Genomic DNA, 8,043 nt, shown 5'->3' with positions numbered 1-8,043 from the left:
GTTTCTAAATGTAAAAAGTAACTCTATACTAAAAAGCATAATTAATGGAGAAAAGGAACTGATTCATTAAGGAGGAGAGTTAAAAACTCTCCGTACTATTTTATGGAACCCAGTGATGATTAATTAATTTTGGTAATAAGTACTAATTGAAAGATTTAGTTTTTAATTGTTTACAACTCTATGAAATATTTTGCAAAAAGCAGTCCTGGTATTATGTAATCTCCTGATAAATAATTAGAAACATTTTTCTAAAGATTTAGCTTTTTTATAACATACTATATCAGTATTTCAAAAAAATAAATAAGTAAAAGATAAAATAAATTATTTCTTTAATCCGATTTAAGAGAAAAATTTGGTCTCATATGTAAGGATTCAGAATCTAATCACATTTGCAATCCTTTTTAATGGCAAAATAACTTAATATTTCAATTTATTATTTCCATTTTAGCAAGTAAGACTTTAAATATTTTCACCGAAGCATATCTTAATAGGAATTAATCTCTTAGAAAGAAAAAGAAAAGAATCTCATAAAAATAATGTGTTCCCAAAGTTTTTCAAAGAAATAAAGTTCAGGAAATATATTTAAGTAATAAATAAAGGCAAGATTTGTCTGAATTTAAAACCTTTGGAAACAAGGCTACTTAAGCCTTAATTGCATTTTAAAATGTTTTTCGTAAAATTTATTAGCTATTGTTCTAAATTGTATTCTTGTTTATATCCTTTTGTGTTTTTTTACAAAAAAATTAAGCTTCGGAAACTGAAAACTGATTGTTATGACTCGAGATTCTTTTGCTTCTAAATACTTTATTTTACAGTACAAACACTCAGAATAATATAACTATTTACAATATATTATTTACATGGATGTTGGAAGTAAAATCGTACATCTTATAGATGAAAATCGTATCGAATTCTTTTAGACACAACGTATCGTAAGTTCTTTAACGTAATATTATAAAAAAATAATTGCCAGTTTCACAAACGCAAAAGATAATGTTAATTATCTTCTGCGTTTATATATTTGAACTTATAGATACTCAAAAGATAATGTAATACAAAATAAAATAAAGAAAACACGACGGAATTGACAAACTTAATGTGAGTGGCAACACTGATATTTTGCTAAGCAAATTTGAATTCATGTTAATGTATTATTAGCATCAGTGACGATATTAACTACACTGGTGCAAGAAATTAAGAGAATTTGCAGACTTTTATATTTTTAAAGCGAATTATAAATTTTAATTGAATAATTAGTACAGATTTTTTAAACATTTTTATCAAATACACTACAGATATCAAATTTAAAAAATATTCGCAACGTCTACAATTGAAAAAGGCTAACAAAAGCATTTTTTTCATCCTTTAAAATGCACAATTTATTTCCTAACAAATATTATTGAAACCAATCCTTTACCTTACTCAAATTGCAAGCTGATATGATAAATGACAATATTTTTTTTTTAGTTTTTAAAATTATTACTTAATAATTACCCCCTCATAGTTTACAATTAGAATTAATCTTTCTTTATTTCGTTAGTCAATTGAATCTTTCATTTGAGGAATTATTAAAAATATTTCATTTTAATTAATTCTTGAAACATTTTATCACGAAATTTATCCATAAATAGTTTAAATTTCATAGCATTAATTTCCATAAAACTCTTTATATAATTTGAAATTTTCTGCGAATTTTCAATTTAATTGTTATGAGTTTTAAATAGACTTAATTAAAATTAATACTAAAGAGATAATAAATTAAAAGTTAATAGGTAATAATTTGAAATTATTTTTATTAAAATTGAATTTCAATCATGACACAAATTAAAAGCTGCAAGATAAGAGCAGTGGATGATAAAAACCATAATAAATAGGGTATCCTAAACTAGACTAACGTCTTTTAAAAACTTTTTAACGGAATAACGGTTATAATTAAAAACAATTCTTGCAGCAACTTTATATCACAGGGCATAATTTATGCAACAGAGGTTTCCTTATAGAATGTTTTTAATTCAACTTTCATTGGATAGATGGTGCAGCCAATAGCAATCCTGGAAATCAAATAAAAAAAACTGAAAAAAATATCTTCAATGGATGAAAATTGTATAATGATCTTTTCGAAAAGTTTACCATCAAACACAATCATATAACCTAAACGGAGGGCGAATATTTTAGGTATCAAACTGCATCCGAATAAACAACAGAAAGGCTTGCAGCACCATCTGTCGACAATATTTTGAACTAAAAGAGGAAAATCTGAGAAACGTTCTGTCATGCCATACAGTCTAGCTGCCGGAATTAGTTATTTTAACCTAAACTAACTATTATCCAAAATGAACTTTTCCTGTTCTAAATTTTTATAAAATCTTCTGTCAGAGCCGCTATAGCTCAGGTGATAGAGCGTCCGCTTTCCAATGAGGTGAACCAGGTTCAAATCCCAGTGATGGCTAGTCGATGCGAATCTGCACCGACCACAGTGCTGACGTGAAATATCCTCAGTGGTAGACGGATCATGGGTTAAAGTCCCTTTGCCATCAGGCTGATAGGGGGAGGTTCACGTGATCTTCCTCTCCATGTAACGCAAATGCAGGTTAGGTCCATCAAAGAGTCCTCCACGAAAACAAATTTCTCCAAACAGTTGATCCAGGAGTTCCCTTGTCTTCTGGATTGGGTTAAAAATTACAAGACTACGGAAATGAACATTAAGTAGTCGTAAACCCAAAAATTGAGTCGGCTGTTAAACGACTGTTATGAAAATATTTTTAAAAAATCTTCAGTCGCATTTAAAACATACATTAAGAATGACAATGGAAAATAATATTTTGCTGCATATCTCTTCTCTAAATACAGATGTAAAAAAGACACATTAACAACATTCCTTTTGGGGCTTTAAAATAATAATAGATAATTAAAATAATAATAATTAGTTAATTATACTTCTGAAATAAGATGACATTCTTATTTACTTCAATGTCATAATTGAAATTATTGTTATAATTTCAGTTTTGTTATCATAATTGGGTTGATATATTCTATTTAATAGAGACTTATTATTCCCAATGTTTGAGCATTCACTTTGAAACAATGAAAACAGTCGGTCGAAATGTAATTGTGTTCCCAGGAAAAATATTAAGTTAATCCAAATAGCGTTGCCATTAATTGTTTCAAAATATCTCATTTGTGAACTTTAATCTAAATATTAAATATCCCTCGAGGCAGAGGGAGCAGTTTCAATACGTTTCGAATTCATTCATGTTACCAAAGTTGAATTAACCGTACAATGATAGTGTTAATTATTTGACTATTTGCATCAATTCCTGCAACACAATAGGACCTTTTAGAAGTCAAACATTTATGATTGTCGAAAAAGTAAAGAAATATTACGTTCGCCAATTGTATTATCAATAAAATAGTTTGAGATATTATAATTTCTTACACTGAGAATTTAGCTTCAATTTGCACAAAAATTAGATATAAATAGTTATATTTTTTTCATTTATTTTGCTCTTCCGGTCACAATTTTTTATTAGTTTTCCTGAATGTTTGACTTGATCATTATATGAGGGTTTAATTGATCGCTAAAGATAACTGCGTTGAAATAATAATTCTAATGCTTTTAGTTGTAGATTAAGTGAAAAAATATTTCTGTGTTTCCTGCAAACGCTGCTAAAGTTCAATAAAAACTGATTCTGAGTCTATTTATATTATTATTCCTCCATTGGGAAACAAAAACTGTTCTTGAGTCAATTTTTATTCTTATTATGCGTTCATTGGAAACAAAAACTGATGGAAAAGTTAAAGTGTGAAACCATCTTTAATCTCCCCGACTAGGAGTCAGGAGATCAGTGATTTTTTAAAAACATCCATGTCTATATGCTCACTTTCATAGACTTAAAATAGCCAACGGCCCTGCTTTTCCCTTGCACTGAAGCAACCTGATAATGACTGTGAATAACTTCCCCTCTGTTCAGCGCTGAAAAAATAATCCATTTGAATCGCTATTGGGAGACTAGGGAGCTTTTGTTTAGTTTGACACCTTGGGTCTTTCACTTTCTTTTATTGTTCAGTTTTACTTGTTTGTATCTTGCTTGATACGAGGTCTTGTTTGTGTATAGTTCATTTCTCACCTAGTTGAACATATATATATTCTTTTATTACAGCAGGCACTGATGTTATTGACTCAGAAGATGTTGGAAGTGTTGCTCATTTAACGTTACTATATGAGCATCTGTGAAACTAAGTCACGGTGGCGAGCAACATTACCCACGCCACACTGCCACAGATATCCGCTGTTTATAGGGTGGGCCTCATTCACACATCACACAATAGAGAACAACACACAGAGAGACACATCCATGCCCTGAGCGGGGTTCGAACCCACAACCATTAGCTCCACAGTCAGGTACGCTGTCCGATCGGCCACACCTAGCTGAATAAGAAATATTAAAAAATATGTGTCTAAAGATAAAATTTGAAGACTTGTTATTATTCTTATTTGTGAAGCAATTGATAATTTTTATATTTTATATTTTTACATAATTTTAAAAGATTTATCAAAATAAATAAATTCTTTTAAATTGTCATAGATTTCTAATTTGAGCAAAACAATTTATTTAGAAATCTCACATGATACTAGGTAAAAAATTTCCAAACATTTTACTTCAAAGATTGTGTGGTCCATTAAAAACAGAAACGGTATGTAATAAATTTATGCTCTATAACCTTTTAAAAAAACCATCAAAATCTGTCTAATATTTGTAAATTTAGATTTGTGGTTATTTACCGTGGTCAGACGGGCAAGCCATGTAAAATTAGCCTAGCATTCAATGTGCTAAAAAAATATTCACTCAATAATGTTTTATCCGCACCTATTGTAAATAATACCAAGGAACAAATGTTTTGTTGCAGTTATACTAATACTTGAGCTTGCAGGGAACAGAGCATTCGCCTTCCAAAGAGGTGAACCGGGATTGATCCCAACGATGGCTGGTCTATACGAATCCGGCTTGCACCGACCACAGTGCGGAAGTAAAATATCCTCAGTGGTAGACGAATCACGGGTTAGAGTCCCTTTGCCGTCAGGCTAGGCGGAAGGTTCTCGAGGTCTTCATCTCCATGTAACACAAATGCGGGTTAGTTCCATCAAAGAGTCCTCCACGAAGGCAAATTTTTCCCAACACTTGATCCAGGAGTTCCCTTGTCTTCTGGATTAGGTTTCAAAATGACAAGACTATGGAGTTGAACATTAATTGTCGTAAACCAAAAAATTGGGTTGAATGTTCAACGACGGTTACATAATGAAATAAAATTTGGGAGTGGGGATTTCCAATCTAAATTATTTATACTTTTAAAATAGCAATTTAGTCTATATCTTGTCAAATTGTACACCTTTAAAATCACTATATATAAGAAGGGGAAGCGTAAATGTTGAGAAAAACTTCTAAGGGAGTCAGGATCATCATCAGGAATAATATAATTGAGTAAAGACCCATGCCCGAAAATGTAGGCTGCTAGGTCTACTATTTGTGATGCCACAATAGGCACTACATATTACCTAGCTTTTAAAATTTCCTTAATTTCTTAAACTTATTTTTGTAATCATTCTTAATCAAATTGTAACTAAATTAAATCAATTAGTTAATTTTTGCTAACATTTATAAAAAAGCAAACATAAAATATTTAATTCTTTTCTTATCGATCCATGTAACGGCTGACTTGTTATTTCAATACTAATGTATACTCATTATAATTTACTGTCGCGCCTAATCGAAAACAAAAGTCTATTTATAATTCTTCATTCTTAATTTCTAAACACATGTATGAGTTGTTTCGGTTGCATGATTATACTAATTCTCACAGTCTTGTTGGAGATTCGCGATCGCCAAAGTATTTTCAAATCCAATATTGATATTTGGGGATTGGTTTTATTTTTGGCGATGTTATCTTTCGATAAATAACCAACCTTGAATCTCTTACCATGCTCTTAACTGTCCGTTGGGAATAATTCATTCACTTTCAAGTTTTGGTGACTGGTGGTGCCCTTTCGGACATCCCAGTCCCAATCGTTGAATATGAAAAATGCTAAGTAAATTTCTTGATGTACGATAATGTTTTATCTTGATCCCCTTAAGGAATTTCTTTCCTTTATTATTTTTATATTTTTTGGATACTCCCCATTTTCAATACTTAATAAATCAATTTTTCTTAAATGATCGTATTTATTTCTCTGAGACAATAATCATTTTATTACATCCAAATTAAGATGTATCTGTATAACGGCCAAAAAGTCAAAAATGCTACCTGTTCTAATCTACTAATTACAGGGTGCGTAGCTTTTTTAAAAAGTGCTTAAAGGTGCTTATTTCCGATTTTCGTTTTTTAAAAACCCTTAAAGGTGCTTTTTTTCATTTGGTGTTTTTAGAAAGTGCTTAAGATTCCCTTTTCCAAAATTAGATTTTTCTTTTACCATGTTGATTTTCTCCAGGAATTAGGCAAAAATACCTTGTTCTATTCGAAATTTTTACAATTAATACAACCTCAATCTATTTCGGCTTACCATCAGTCCGTAACGTATGAAAACGCCATTCGTTTTACATGATTCGAAATTTCATGATTTTTGACAACTGTCAGAAACTATACCAAAAGTTTTTTTTTTGACATGACGGTTAGAACCGTCAGTAGTCAAAAACTTACCGACCCTGCCTAATTATATTTTTTTTTCTAAAGTTCTTAAAATATTTTTAAGTGCTTGAAAAGTGCTTAAAAGGTGCTTATTTTTTGTTGAAAAATTTGGCTACGCACCCTGAATTCATTTTAAGTGATGACAGTCATAATACTATTGCCTGTCTGAAATCAGTTATACGAGAGTGTCTAAGATCTGTTAAAAAGTCTCAAAAAGCAGAAAGTAAAAAAAATGTTCTCTAATTTTATATATTGATGTGAGTTAGAGGAGAATCAATAATATGCATTATCATTTAGTCTCAAATATTAAAAAATAATATTAAAAAGCAACTTAAATGTACAATGTTTAGAAATTTGCCTAATATTGTAGACCATGTGGAAATATTTTTTATGCATTTTCTATGCCTGTGAGAAAAACTTCACTTTATTTTAATTTCTTATTGCAAATAAATTTTTGAGGTAATGAATAATTTATTAATAAACACTTTAATTTCTAAACTTTTAAGTTTTGCTTACTAACTCAAAATATTGAATTGTGAGAGAATCATTAAATGAAGGTTTCGTATAGACGCTAGAAAGACAGCTTCAATATCGAATGAAATGTTTATAATAAATAAAACTCATTCAATAAACTAGAAACGGTGAATTTCTCTATTTTGCGATTTTTTTTCGAGGAATCAAGAACATTTTGGAAATTTATTCGCGAAATAATTTCTAAACAGCGAAGTGAATTTTCTATTTAACGAACTTTTCTTTAAGATCCACTTTCTCTATTTCCAACACTATTTCAGAACATTTCAAACTTGTTAACGCATTTTATTGGGAAAATGACATTGAATTGATTTTTGCAGCCACTTAACTTTTAGAGAAAGCGGTAAAATCTCTTTCCCTTTTTGCTTGCATTTCAAACAGGAATCCATGGCAAAATCAATTTACGAGAAAGCATAACAGAAATTTGTAGTACATGGAACTATGATGTTACAGATCGTATTATTCTTAACAGTTATGCTAAAGCTTGATTCTTAGTCAGCTAGGCGGACAAAGATGATATTCCTTTAGACGAACCTAAAAAATGTAGGTACAGCTAAGAGAAAACCACGAAATTAACGATGATAATTAATGATTCTGAAGCTGCAACCACAGAAACATTAACTGAATCGGATATTTTGGACAGTGTGAAAAATAAAAACAATACAGCAATAAATTGTGAGGAAGATGAAGACGGAAATGATGAAGAAATCGCCAAGCCTTCATATGATGAAATCATTTTAAACAATTCGATAGTAGATAATAATTTACAAGATAAAGGTGTATCAATTGCTATTTTAATCGTGTCTCGTGTTCCATCAAAGAGTCCTCCAC

This window comes from Parasteatoda tepidariorum, chromosome 1, assembly GCF_043381705.1.
Source record: "Parasteatoda tepidariorum isolate YZ-2023 chromosome 1, CAS_Ptep_4.0, whole genome shotgun sequence".
NCBI classification, from domain to species: domain Eukaryota; kingdom Metazoa; phylum Arthropoda; class Arachnida; order Araneae; family Theridiidae; genus Parasteatoda; species Parasteatoda tepidariorum.
This window is presented reverse-complemented; position numbering follows the sequence as displayed.